General features: G+C 39.2%; 1 protein-coding gene across 2 annotated transcripts in view; it reads left to right on the forward strand.

Annotated features, from left to right (window-relative positions):
• Nucleotides 1-15,456, forward strand: part of spry2 (sprouty RTK signaling antagonist 2) — a 356,144-nt gene that overhangs the window by 146,147 nt on the left and 194,541 nt on the right. The window contains exon 3 of one of the 2 annotated variants that reach the window (XM_024294322.2): nucleotides 1,676-1,855. The exons of the other annotated variant lie outside the window; for it this stretch is intronic. The gene's annotated coding sequence lies outside the window, so the exon portion shown is untranslated. The remainder of the gene's footprint in view (nucleotides 1-1,675; nucleotides 1,856-15,456) is intronic. 2 annotated transcript variants of the gene reach the window in all.

A 15,456-nucleotide genomic window follows, 5' to 3' on the forward strand; every position in this document is an offset into this window, starting at 1 on the left:
TTTTTTTTTGCTGATTTGGCATTTAGCTAATATTTTTGCTGTTCATCAGCTTCATCATTTTCAGTTATCAACATCATCGTTTTTATTAATCAATTTCAGCATCTTAAGCTATCAGCACTGGCATCTTCAGTGACCAAATTCAGCTTACAGCATTCACACTAGCATTATCACAGGTAATGCTAAATATCTAGTTCATGATCATGTTAAAAAGTTATGGTTTTTAAGTTTTACAACTTAATTATAGAGTGTTTAATAAATGTTTATTCCGTTCGGCTCGTAACCTAAGCTGTGTTTTGGATTTTGGCCCCTTGTGTGATTGAGTTTGACACCCTGACCGATTGGACAAGGCTGTTGAGTAACAATGAATGGCTCAAATTACTGCAACCCGAAAACCTTTGGACTTTTTACTAGTCTATTACTCTCCTAACCTGTAGATTGGGTAGTCATGCCACCATTTCTCACCATTTCTGAAGATAAGCCTCTCGGGGAAAAGGAAAATATGATAATAAAACACAAATCATCAACAACCATCAGGTTGCATGTTACAATTCAGGGTTGCGTGATGTTCTATCCAGCCAAGAAAGTGACATCCTGCTGAAAAACTGGCTTGTTGACCCAACATAAACCAACCAGTCATGTCAACACTGACAAAATCCATTTGCAACTGCATGCCTCCATGAGTAGCCATTTGGTCATTCCTAAATTGTAGTTGAACCCAACAATTTGTGTGACATTCATGAAGCAGTAATGGGGTGTGATTGCAAATCTAGACCAATATCGTCTCTGTCTCAGCTCAGACAGGTACTGTTGCTATACAGAAGTGTTATACTTCAATGTCTCACACTATCCTCCAAGGAACTGAAGTTTTATACACAAAAAAATCAATCAATCCAGCATTTTTAACACAGTAAGTCAGCATGAATATTCAAATGTGTAATTTTTTATCTTCCAAAATAAAAAAGGGTCAAAGAAGGTGGAGGCAGGTCAGAGCTGGAGAACCAGTGAATGACGCAAGCATATAATGGAGGGGAATACATCCATGCATAAAGTGTCACGGTGTAGACACAACCATCCAAGGTTTAACCAGCTTGTACAGCGGGTGAGCAGAATATCTCCTTTTTCTGCTGTGAATAAAAAAAATATATAAATAACGGTGGAAGGACTCGGTCGCCTGCGGGCAATTTTTCACACATGACCGCGAATAGAACCTAATGAGCTGCCAGACCTTGAGTGGGCAGAGCAGACAAGGCTCCGATGGTAGCAGGCTTTCCTCTCGGCCGAGAGGTTGCAGAGAAAAAAAAAAAAAAAAAATCCCATATTACATTTAAAGCTCACCTCGCTGTGGGTTCCACGTTTTCAGAAAAATCAAGTTTAAGGCATAGAGAAGTTGCAAACAGAGGGATTATGTAAATCTCCTCTAATGTCTCATGCCTTCCTAAAAGGGCAATTTCGTTTATGTTGGGATTCATTTTTTCAAGCTACAGCTTTCCTACCAATCAATACTATTATGCAAAAACAAACGGACATCTATCAGTTTAAATATAAGCCGTGAACACGCGCTGGATCCGTAATCAACAACAAGCACAATGCAAGACTGCAGGAATGAACTGGTTTGGATGATATATGGGTTTTGTTGCATCTTTAATCCTCTGCTGTAATTTTACATTCCCTGCAGGCAATGGAGGCCTTGTTCATTTCTTTGACTGTGATCCATGGACTCTCATTTCGAGCTGCTCTGCTGCCCACGGGAGCTCTATGCCAAACCAGTGGGCCAGTGACCATAGCCCGGGCTGGCGTCCAACAAGGCATCCTGGAGAAATGAGTAGGCTTCAGAGTCCTTGTGTTGGAGCAGAATGTAAGGACACAGCTACATTATCTACCAGACACTCATTGAGGATGCAAATTTAATTTAAAATGATTTTTTTTCTTTCCTCCCAACATCAAGAGCAGAGATAGGGACTTAAGAAGATGAACACAAAATGTTATATTTAATTAGAGCACTTTAAATATGTCACTTTGTAGTTCTCATGAGGAATACATTTACATGGGAACACTGCAGATGGCCAGAAATCCCATACAGAATTAAATGGGAAAATTACATGATGGGGATAAATAAGCTCCAAAAAAAACCAACATTTTACTTTACTAACTAACTAAAGTAGTCTCATATATTAGGTATAGATGTTTAATGTCAACATTTGGAACAATACAAATGTACATAAATGGATCATTCTTAAGAATGTCTGAATTTAGCTGTGAAGTGCAAACTAGTGGAGTAAATCCTAATATTCAACATTCTTAAAATATATATGCATGTACCAAATATCGAGCGGGAAGATCGTAGGTTGAAGAGAAATACTGAAAGGCTTCCCCACTATGTTTAGTTAATTCTTGGTACCTGAAGAAGCCCTCTGATTGAGGTTCGTAGACCTCAAAACTGGACTAATGTGGTCCTATTATCTGCAGCCTTTTGAATAAGTTGTAGTTTTTTGATCCGTCGTTTAGAGAGGCCATTACAATAGTCCAACCTACTGGACACAAAGGCATGGATTTGTTTTCTCAAGTCAGGTTTGGACACAATATTTTTAATTTTGGTGATGTTCTTTGTTCTCTGCTTTTGGCCTTAAAGCAAGGTAGGAAAAAGTGCAAGTATACACAATTTACCATGTCTTATAAATAAAGTACTTTAATATGGCTTCATGACTGTAATTGCTTCTAAAATGAATAGATTTAAAGAGATCCATCAATTTTCTAAATCGCTTTGTCACTTTCAGGGTCATGGGGCTGTCAGAACTCAATAAGCCTTGTGATTCAGCTAAGCTTATACAAATAACACAAAAAATACAAAAACATTTGCTAATAGTGTCATTTTAACTCTTATTCATAGTAACCATTGAAATGTCTTTCACTGGAATATTGAAACCGCTGCATACTACAGAATTCACTCCTTTTTGTATCTGCAGAAAACGTTTGGGACTTTTCAATAAACCAAATGTGAAAGGTTGGGGTTCTGGGAACTGTAGTTTAAAAAAGCTTTGGACTGGATAATTTGGTAGTCTTGGGAATTCCTGTAAACATGGATAATAACATAACTTACTAAATACTCAAATGACAATTCATCCATTATCTGATCAAAGAAAATTGTAACAATGTATTCAAATGTTATGAATATTGTATATCTAGCCTGCTGAGAATAGATTTTAATAGCACCCTATTGGGAAGTTTTGGGTTTTTATTAATTCAAAATCTTGTGCTGCTTAGTATTTGTGGAACTATAGTTGAATAATGAAGTTCCCGTTCAGGACATTTCTGTAGGTCTCTCTGGGACAGTCTTGGAGCTGGTTTATTCTGTAGTGGCCATTTTCCTAACAGAAATAAATTAAGTTTTTGAATATCTGATAAATATTCACTGAAGTTTCTAGGAGGCTTGAACAAAAGACAAGAGTTAGGGCCCATGGTTTGACTTACAGATCATCCACAATATCTGGTAACCTAGGAGAAGGAAGTTCTGATCTGTAGTTTGGATGCACCACCCTCTCCACTGACTAATCGTTTTTCCTACCAGCCTCTCAACGGTGTAAGTGATTTTTGTGCTCCCATGGCTGCTCATGCGTTTGTAGACTGGAGGCACTCAACACTAGAGGGTTTCTCATTGGAGGGAAAGTGTTGAGCTTCTAGAGTCCTTGGTCTAATGCCTGTATGTGATTGCTGATGGATCTCTGGCTGGTTTGAGGCTATTATTGTCTCTTAAGACCCATTGACCCATTAGTTAATGGATGGGCGAGTGTGTGATAATTTCAGGAAATGTTTCCTCAGACACTTGATGCTCAGCTACAATCTGTTCCAGTACAGTTCTGATTTCAGGAATGGTTCCCCTTGGACTCTTTTGTAACCTTTGGAGGCTCTAATTTCTTCAGTTACTTGGGCTTCTACTTTGCATGTTATGGTGCCCAATGTTGAGTCTACAGCCAGATATCTAGGTCATTCAGACAGAGACCAATACATTTTTGAATACGTATTTCTCCACTGACCCACAAAAAGAAGCATTGTGAGTATATGAATGCTTTTCTTTCTAATAATAATAGAGATGGGTTTAGGGGTTATTTATTTATTGCATATATGTGCATTGGGTAAGCACCTGGAAGGCTCAGTTGGATGGGTGTATGATTGCGAGGGAAACCAAGGTTTGCTTCTCATGGGATGCGATGAGCTTAATTTAGTGAGGATACTTGTCCAAGACTCTTCATGATACTGCCTAACTATGTAGCCACTAGAAGTCCCAAATCTGGGTTACCCTGTGCCGGTCCCCAGCCTGGATAAAATATGTGATTGTGTCAAGACCACACATTCTCATCCCCAAGTCGTCACATACTGACGTTTTGGGTGTCCCCAACTGTTTTGACATGCTAGCTGTCTGTAAAATCAAGGATCGCAACCCCTGGGACGCGGGCTGGTCCTTGGGACACGTCCAGTACTGGAACCGTAACCCAGTACCCGTTTGGATCTTGTACCGCATCCGGTTTGTGTCCGATACAGCATTTGGTACCGGTTTTGGTCCAGTACTGCGTACTGTAGCACGTCTGTTGCCGGGTTAGAAGGAAAGCGTCAAGACCTTGACCCTACCAAAGGAGGGCAGAATCTAGTGCACACTCCATACAGTCTCCCAGGGGCAGAGCTCAAGCCCTCCCCGAAAAAAGTAAGTATACTAACATAATTTTCGGGGCTGTAAGATGGTCATAGGGTTAAGGTTAGGGCTTCAGAGGGTAAAATCCCAAGAGGTATTAGATCTGCAGGTGAATTATTCTCCCTGGTTAGGGTTAAGTTTAGGGCTAAGGGCATATTAGCCAGTGCCCCTGGGGTTAAGGTTAGGGACTCCAAAAGGGGAAAGTTTTAATCAGAAAAAGCAATGAATGTGAGGAAAGGCTGGTTACAATTAGGGCCTTCCTTCTATGTACGAATTTAGGTACCGGTGCAGTCCACATCGCAGTACTGGACTGATAATGGTTTGCAGCCTGGAGGTTGGGAACCCGTGATTTAATTTGAACAGCCAGCATTTCAAAAACAAAGAGTTTGTGACACCCAAAACTTTAAAGAGTGTTGTGTAGGGGTCCCTAACCAAACGCCAATATATGATGACTTGGTAATGAGAATGTTGGTCAAGAAGGGCATCCAGTGTGAAATGCTCTGCCAAACCACCTGTGTGAATCAGTGAAAGCTGATTCGCTGTAGTGACACCTGACAGGATACGGCGATATGTGAACAAATTTGTGTGGGTTGGATACATTTTGACCAAACTACAGTGTCAATAATAATGATTTTTCATAACCTGAATCTATTATTGTAGAGTAGGAATATTTGATAGCAAGTCCTGAACCGAATATTGATAATTAATGTAGAGAAAATAGTATGGTCAAGCCGGGGTGGGATTATATAAATTCGCTTCCTCCCACTCCCTTTCAAGCGATCTAGTTGTGATACGCTTTTTTTCATGTGTGATTCCTGATTTCTTGAAATAAACCATTTAATTAATTAATTAATCAATTCATTCATTCATTCATTCATTTATTGAATCATTCATTCAATATTCTGATTTTTTTTTCCTTAATATCTTTGTTTTTCAAACGTGTTTTCCCATTTTTCATAGTGAACATTATGTTCTCCCCAAGTCTATTTTTGAAAACAACAAAAAACGTATTGGAACACAAGCATTCATCTTAAATCACTATGGGATGGAGCAAGTAAGCTGGTTTATTATGACTTTGTTACAAAAAAACAGTTTCAGAAGATCCGAATGAGAAGAAAGACATATTAAGAGAATAAAAATGGCACTGGATTACTGGCAAATGTGATTACATCAACTTAATCCTCTCCTTTATTCATTCACCAGTATGCCCAGGTAATCATTAGGTGAGACGGAGCCCCTGGCAGAATGAGTCATAGTCTGTCAATTAGATAAATAGTTCAAGCAGTTGCTCAGTGGGTTTCTAGTGCGCATGCATTATCTAATCACCTCAGGTTGGCATGGTGTCATTTTCTGAATAAATCATGTCAACAATGCTGATAATTGAGAAGACTACAAGAGGCATCTATTCAGCACTTTGCCATCTTAGTCTATGGGTATGGCACATATTAACACCCACAATGTACAGATAATTAGTGACAGACTCTTTAGAGGAAAGTTGGTGGATGCTTACACTGCAGACGAGTACAGGAAAGTCCATCTGTCTGCCCGAGTGCCTGTCTGGCTGTTGATCTAGTTACAAAACACGGCAGTGCTTAAAAGTGTACGGGGTCAACAGTATCCAGAGGAAGACAAGGACACAGATTATGGTGGAGATTTGGCAACAGCTGCCCTCTTGGATTAGCAAAAGTAGAGGGAGGGAAAAAAACAGATCTATGACCCAGTATCCAAAATGCTGTTATTTAGTCCGTCCTTTAGTGTTTCCTGCAAATACTTGAACCTTTAGTTGGATTTAATGTATTATATACATAGTGATATTGAAAAAAAACAAATGAGGTGTACGCTTACTGGAATGTTACCACTTGTGCCTTTGTCTTAACTGCTTTTACGGATAGATATAGGCAAAAATTGGGAACACCTGTACAGGAAACGCAAGAAATAACAAGATCCTAGACCAGTGGTCGGTAACTTTTAACAATAAATGAGTCACCTGGGCTCGATTACTACTGATCAAAACCTAGAAGGACCCACATAGTCTTATTTTAATCTTTAAGAAATTTGGATTTTCATTCATGATCTTCTGTTTTTTAATAATAAATATGAATTATGCCTATTTTTTGGCACAGAAAAAAAAGCAAAAATATAAAAAGAACCGCCATCTGGACCCCATAAGATGGTAAGGAACTATTAGGGACTATTAGAAACACCTGTGTTCCCTTTTTAAGAGGACACTCGCCTACGATCCTCCAACAGCTCGGACAACCAAAAAACCTGCACTGGTGTGTTCACACATCGTGCATTCACGGTTGTGCTAAACAAGGGTTCTGGAACATACTTTTAGCATATGGTGTTCACATTGGACAGTCACTACCCAATAGTAGCCCATGTACTCACAGGTGGAAGAGTCTTTGTGTCATCGTGATCCAAATCTTTGTTCTAGGCTTTTTCTTTCACAGCTCTATTCCAATATATGAAAGACTTGGTATCAACGAATTCTGGCTGGGATGAATCTGCTATTATTGATTCCTCCTTCGTTATCAATTCTTAACGGTTGGCACGTCTGTATTCTGTAAAGGACACTACCCATACGTCACTAAATTGTTCAAAGTTCAACTGGTTTACCTGTTGATGTAAGCTGTAATTTTGACTCATTCCAGTCCGTAGTTGTGCTCCTTAATACACTTAGATAGTTGTCAATTGACATAAACTGAAGCAAGCAAATCTGAAATGTTTCTGACAAAAAAGATAGGGAAAAAATCTGCTCAAAATATTAAATAAAACTGCACTTACAAACGGCACATTATCTGCTGGTAAACTCCTAATCTCACTGACCAGTCAAGTGAAGAACACTCAGACTGACACATTACTGCCCTAAGCAGACTTTAAGTGGAGATAACTAGCAGCACCACATATAAAAGACTTTATTAGCAAGCAAGGGAGCAAGAAAGCTTTCTCTTCTGCCTCACACTTGTTGACAAGGTTCCACCTAGTAGTTATGCATTAGTAACTTTTTGTTACTAATGTATTTTTTTGTAAATGTCTTCCAAAAACACGCTTGAGTAGACAGAAAGTCATCCTGTGATGGAGGTAAAGCCAAAAGAGAGGAAACTGTTTAATTTTCAAAAGTAAAACTAAAAATACTTAAACACTGTTATCTGTAATGAAAGTCTTAAATAAATGGTTTTGAGTATTAAACATATGTAATATGTCTGCATTTTTATTGATGCTGCTTGTTCATTTACTTCTGACTCACCACTTTATCATTCTTCCTTTCAAGGTTCATAAAATAAGAGACGAAAAATCACATAAACACATGTTTTTTTTTATTTATTTAAAGTGAGAGAACACATTTTTTTTTTACTTTGGCTAGCTACAAAAATGACAAAAAAAGTAAAAAATTCACATCACAAAATGACTACACAGTTTTTGTTCTTGAACTACATTTTGTCTCCCCTCCTTTCAGATAAGCCACACTTTCTATCTCTTTTTCGCTATCCTCCATCATATTAATTTCAGCAAGACCTGCAAATCCACTCTCACATTGCATAATTCATGGAAAATCTCTGACAAAATTCCCTTTCATGTGGGCATTGCGCCCCTGAACAAATCCTTGGAAATGTGGATAAGTCCAAAAGGCTTATTCCTGATGGCGACTCGCTGCTGCACTCAGGTAAACTGCTGTCTCGCAGAACCAGGTCAGCAGTGAATTGTGTGATATTTGATGTCATCAGCTGGGAAGCAGGTGACGCTTGAGCTTGTAGAGCCAAGAAAAAAAAAAAAAAAAATTAAGCCCTCGCCAAGCCATCTGTCGAGGGATCCCACGCAGTTATGAAATTATTTCTCTTACAAGTTTTCACTTTCGTAGTAGACTTTTGCTCAGGTTCTACGCATTTGTTATCATTATAAGTATCATATTATCCTTTTCACATTTTAATTTGAATCCTATTTGGCCACGTTTTGACTCAAAATTAAATAAATCCCAGTGTTTTGGTTGAAAAAAAGCTAACTAAAGCGGTTTTAATCAATGATTGTTAAACAGGAGCCGGTTTCCAGAAATGCTTCCAGTCGGCAAACACTAAACTTCCATCTGTTTGAATTTGAGCAAAATTATCCAATTAACTCAACATGTTCATGGTTTTATTCTCTTAATAAAGACGTATGTTTGACAAGCTGCAAAAACGTACAAAAATAGTGTTTTTGTGCAAAATAAGAAAAAAATAAGTCTTTTTTTCTGTTTTAGGACTTTATGAATCCACTAATTTGGAAACCTTTTTTTAGAAATAACTTATTGTAGAAAAATAAGTCATTTTTTTTATTTGGTGAGGACTCAACAGACTTTTTGAAGCTACAAGTAATCTTGTTCTTGAGTTAGTAAGAGTATAACATTTCCATTTGTGTACCATATCAATGTTATTTTCTTCTCTATTTGTGTGTTTATTCTTCTTTTTACGTGACTACAGTTTGATCAGTTCATGACCACCAACAGCCAAGAGCCTCATTAGCAGGAATACCAGCAGTCAGTCTTTCATTTCATGCTAAATGGCTGGTTGCCATGGACTACTACAGTGCTTTATTTGTCATGCACCCTGCCTTTATGTCTCCCTGTCTTTACATTCATTTAAAAAGACTTTCAACTTCAGAAGCAACTTTGTTCTTTGGGCAAAACAGTTTTTGGCAAATGTCACATTATTTTTTTATTATTTCCAGATTTTTTAATTGTAAAAATTAGTATATAACAAGGTAAAATGTCTCAATATTTACTCTTGCTTAGCATTTTATTTGTCATTTTTTTGTCCAGTTTATTATACAATCTGGAGATCTGTTTGCTTTACACTTAGGGTGTAAGAAAGTATTGATTGAGTTAAATATCGCATTTGGCGATACTTATATCAGTTTGAAATAGTGCCAAGGTGATAATTAATTAATTATTTAAAAGCAAACATGGAACAGTTCACCTGGAAACTTCTTCCGCATTTTATTATGTCACAGCCTTATTTCAAAATGGATAACATCAGTTTTCTTCCTGAAAAACTCTTAAAAAAACAAAAAACATAATGTGAAAAAGAATTCTCTTGAAATTGTTGCAAATCTATTTAAAAAAATGGATAATGATATGTGCATTAGGATTCACAGCATTTGCTGTGAAGCTCCAAAATGAGCTGAGGTGTATTCTGTTTCCACTGATGAGCCTTGAGATGTTTCAGCTGCTGAACTGAAACCAATCTGTGGTAAATCCAGTGGATTGGACATGATTTGGAAAGGTACGACCCTGTCTGCATGAGGTCCCAGGGTTGGTTGAATGAATGAATGAAATGGTTTATTTCAAGCAATCAGGAATAATAAATTAAAAAAAAATAACATATCACATTGAATCACACGTAGATCACTTGAAACGGAGTAGAAGGAAGCAAACTCATATAATCCCACTCTGCCTCGACCATACCATTTTCTCTATATGAATGATCAATATCCGGTTCAGGACTTAATATCAAGAGGAAAGCTGTAGACACATGTCCGCTGCTCGTGACCCGGAACCGGAAACAGTGCATGTCAAAGCACAAACCAAGTAAAATTTGATTGTCTTGTCACAAGGCTGGGGAAAGGTCCAGAAACATTTCTGCATCCCTGAAGGTTCCATTGAGCACAGTGACTTCCATCATTCATAAGTGGAGAAACTTTTGAACCACCAGGACTCTCCCTAGAGTTGGCCGGCCATCTAAGCTGAGTGATCGGAGGAGAAGGACCCAATAGTCACTCTATCAGAGCTCCAGCGTTCCTCTGTGTTAAGAGGAGAGCCTTCCAGAGGAACACCATCTCTGTATGGTAGCGTGGCCAGACGGAAAACCCGTCTTAATAAAAAGCTCATGGAAGCCCGTCTGGAGTTTCCCCAAAAGGAACCTGAATGACTCTCAGACCATGAGAAAACACATCTGTGGTCTGACCAGACAAAATAGAATTTGTTGGAGTGAATGGGAGGCGTTATGCTTGGAGAAAACCAGGCACCGCTCATCACCGGACCAATACCATCCCTATAGAGAACAATGGTGGATGCTGTGGGGATTTTCTGCTTTTAGCTATTTCATCCTTTGTTACAGACACACCGGGCATGTGATGCATCAAGAATGCAAAGGAACATCGCCACGGCGCCACCCAGACCGGGAAAGCAAGCCCAAAATGTGCATTTACAAAGACTTTTTATTGAAAGTGCGTTGCCGAGTGTCGCGTCCTGCTGCTGCTGCCTTCACTTTTTTGTCCCTCCACTCCTCCAACTCACCTGGCAGGTGTGGCCAATGTCCCTTGATTGCCACACCAAGCCAGGCAGGGAGCAGGGCAGCAGGCTGGGTTCCAGTTGGCGTGGTGCTGGGTTTTTTTGGTCTCTTTTACGCATTTTTGTCCTCAGCAATCTTAGATTGCTGAGTTTTGTTATGGTAGTTTGGAGTTGGACCTTAGTAGTCTTGATTTGTGGGCTTTGTTTATTTATTTATTTATTTATTTTTCCCGACAGTCGACATGGCTGGGTCAGCAGTCTCCCTGATTTATTTTATTTTTGGCCCTTTTGGTTCGTCTTTTTGAACCAGCAAACTTAATTATTTTGTTTTTGTTCCATTTCAGGACACAGGGTTTCGTTTATTTCATGAACTGCGTTGCTTTTATTTTTGGTGTTCGGACCCGAGCAGGGTTTACCCCCAGGGGACTTGGGGATAAACATAGCATTAGAAAGTGCACAGAGGTTTCATACCGAGATTAATTTCACCAGCATTAATTTCCAAGCTTGAAAGGCCTACCATACTCAAAAATGATCTGAACTGACTCGTTTCGTCCGAGATCAGGTGAAGTTCAAACGTCCCACTAAAACCAGACTGACTGTGTATGTTGGCTCCAACAAACAAAAGAGCTTTCTCAAAGCAGAATAAAAGCTGTCAAAACAACTTAAGTTCATGGCACCAAAGTATAAATATTAATTAAACATGGAGATGACATTTTTAATTAACGTTTCAGGCAGACAACGGCGGGCAGATGGTGCTTTGAATTTTAATTTGTTAGGCAAATCAAATCACTATTAGTTAATACTGTACAAGAGGTTCTGTCACTTACAAATGTGCAGCTCTGATGGATGTTAAACACATTTGGTATGCAGTGTTTTTGCAGTTTTGCTGCGCAAGGTGTTTATTTGCTTCAAAGACTTGCGTGTATCCAACAGTGCTTTGGGTTGTTTATACTCTACGATGTAAATCTAACAGTAATGTTCCCAAAGACATAAAATGTAACAATAAACGCCTCGCAATTATTGTGGCGCGAGCTCATGGGAATGACATGGAGAGTTAAAGAATGCTTTATGCTAAAGGGGGAACACAGTATAACACCTAGGAGGCAGACATACCATAATAATAGCGCTGCAGTGCCATTGATTTGACTTCAAAAAAGCTTAACTTCGAAATAAATTAGGGAGGGAAATACAAATACTGCAAGCTGGGCAAAAGTGATCATATCAACCAGCTAAGCTTCCCCATCCTCCCACACCTGACACTGGAGAGGAATCTGCAGCGTGTCAGCGAAATGCCAGTGACATTTAAGAAGGTCACATTTTGAGCCGTCCAATGGCGTCCAAGCAATTTTGGATGACAAAATCAGCTAAGTGATATTAAATGCGCCGTTGTTAGGAGGGTGAATTATAGGTGGGCTGAGCGTTAATAGCTAGCAGTAAATCATAGGCTTTGTCTAAATTCACCCCCAACCCCTAACTACTAGAAAACTATATAGTGTGAGACTATATAGAGCCTTAGATTTTAAAGGTAAGTCGGACTCGATGCTCACTACTTTTCTTTCGTTTTTCTAAACATGACGTCATCGATTTCACGAAGTGAAAAACGAATAAAAATGAACATTTCACAAGGTTTATTTATGACCCCTCTGTGTTCTGATGGTGAAAATGTGGATGATTTATTCAAATATTACATTTAAACACTTTTTTTTTGTTCGACCGCAATGCATTGTGGTCTATATTCTCTAATCTAGTGACCATCGATGCACACTAATTCTGGAATTGGTAGATTCGGACAGCACTAAAAAGGGCGAATGCACTATATAGTGATTAGCGGGGGAATTCTGACACAACAATAGTGTTTTTACCCTTTAGCACCAGGTAACACGTATTCTTTGAACTATCATAACTCTGACGTTTACACAATTAATCCAAAGAATTCTGACAAAATTCCGTGACCGAACCATCTAGTTGGCATGGACTGCATAAAAAAGGAGTCTCAAACTGGCAACCCTCCGGCCATTTGCAACCCCAAAGTTGATATTTTGCAACCCTCGCCTTGATATAAAATTCAACGTCTGCTAAGCAATATCTTCTCCATGTCCATGCTTCTTTGATGATAGCCTTTTATTTGCCTTTGTGATGTTTCAGCTTCCTTTAAGTTTAAAACTTTGCATTTGCTATTGTTGTTGGATCTGGTCGTCAGAAAAGTCCTTAGCAACAGTTGCTAGCGTCGTTTTACAGGACACGCAGAAGATATTGCTTAATAGTAGATAGACATGAACAAATGTTCGATAAACGTGCTCAGTAGACATAGACAATGGACACAAAAACATATTTTTGGCACAAATGGAACCTCATACGGCCCGGCTTCACCCAGACTCTGCCTTCAGTGCCCCCAAGGTAAATTGAGTTTGAGAACCCTTGTGTAAACACTTTATTAGTAAAGTGTGTCATCCATTCATCCATCTTCTTGCGCTCATCCGGGACCGGGTCGTGGGGTAGCAGTCTATGCAAAAAGACTTTCCTCTCCCTGGCCACTTCTTCCAGCTCCTCTGGGGGGACCCCGAGATGTTCCCAGGCCAGCCAAGTGATATAGTCTCTACAGGAGGTCTTCCCCGGGGCCTCTGTCCAGTGGGTCATGCCAGGAACACCTCCCCAAAGAGAGGCATCAACTGGCTCGTCTTAAAATGGAGAAGCGGGGACTCTATTCGTGACCAAGCTTCTTTCCTTATCTCTAAGGGGTCGCCCTACCCCCCTACGGAGGAAGCTCATTTTCAGTCGCTTGTAGTTGAGACCTCGTTCTTTTGGACATGACCCAGAGCTCATTAACATAGGTGAGTACTGGAACAAAGATCGACCAGTAAATCGAGAGCTTTGCTTTCTGACATAGTTCGCTTTTCACCACAAAATGTTGCATATCAGTTCCAAGATGCTTTTATTCGCCTCAGAATCCACAGATTTACTTAAATTGTATAAACGCTTAAAGAGTTACAGAATTTCAGAGATCATCAACATTGGAAGTGAAGCTCCAGTGTTAAATATAGCAAAGATTTATCACCGAGTTTTTTGTACCTCAATTTTAACTCAGAGGCACGAAGACAAAACACGTCTTTAATGGTGTTTTTTTTTTTCCTTTATTGAAAGCTTCAACTTGATTTTAAGCTATGTCAAATGCAGTCGGCAAGTGTTTCTGATAACTGTTTCTTATTAAATTATGTAAGAGCTTCAAATAACTCTCAAGGTTGTATAATGCAAAGGCACAAAAGGGACATGTTGAAGCTCACATTCAAGAAACATCCCAAGGTTTCACTCATCAGAGCGCGCCGGCTAAAGAATTCAACTCGATGAAAAGATCGAGTGAGAGAATATGCTCTCAAAAACTGTAATGGCAGATGGCTTGTAGAGGGTGGTGTTAGCCATCATTCTGTTTTTATGATCTGTAGGGTGAGCTTTATCCTAAACAGATTTGTTTGAGCATTAAAATTAAGTGTTAATTATACTCAATCATTCTTGAACACATTGCACCATTCAAGGCCCTACTTATAGGAATGTTGAAGCAAGGTGTAAGTCAAGCTTCTGGTTGAAAACCCACAATTATCCTTGATTAATTCATTACCTGGTCCAGGTCTGTGCTACTTTCTTTTCTTTGTGCTTATCAGAAAATAGCTTGTAAAGTTTTAGCAGTCCAAATTATTAGCACCAGTATTGAATCACTACAAAGAAAAAAGTCATGCAAATTACTAGTTGATTCTCCAATTTGACCTGTACAGATGATGCAGGTTTTTGGGTTGTCTTGGCCCATGGAGGGTGGTCGAGAGTAGCTGCCACATCTTATAGGGGGTGCAGGTGTGTCTTGCAGTTACGGCCACCTTAAGAGATGTCATGAAAATTGAATGCACGATTGTTGTTTGTGCCGAAAGTGCATTGTAAAGTGTTCGTAAGGCTGATGAAAGTTTACTTATGACATACAGGTCATGCTGTTGCATGGTTTCCCTTACACTGCTTTCTAGTCGTTAGCGAGATATGAGCACTGGACCCTTACTGATCGTAAGTCTTAAGACATTGTCCAAACAAACAACTCTCAACATTTTTCTGATCAAATTACATTGAACCAATTTAAATACTAGCCTTTCAATGCAGTATTTCGTCTATTGTGATGTCACTGATTGTGCCAAATGCTTCTAAGAAGAATTATTACAATACTTCCAGTTTAAAAAATGGAAAAACACTGGAATTGTGATTGCTGGTTACCTGGAGACCAAGTCCCTCCTGTGTTTAGTGCTTTCACCTCACAACAAGAAGGAATTGGTTCAAATCCCAGCTGGATCCTTTCTGTTTGGAGTTTGTATACTCTCAACAAAACCTCACAACGTCTTCTTCGCACTGTCTAAAAACATGTTTTATCGGTCAAATTGGTCTCTCCTGTGAGTGTTTCTTGTGCAACTGACCGGTGACTTGTCCAGGGTATACCCCGCCTTCGCCCAACGTAGTGTTCCTCAAGCAATCCCAT

This window comes from Oryzias melastigma, linkage group LG2, assembly GCF_002922805.2.
Source record: "Oryzias melastigma strain HK-1 linkage group LG2, ASM292280v2, whole genome shotgun sequence".
NCBI lineage: Eukaryota > Metazoa > Chordata > Actinopteri > Beloniformes > Adrianichthyidae > Oryzias > Oryzias melastigma.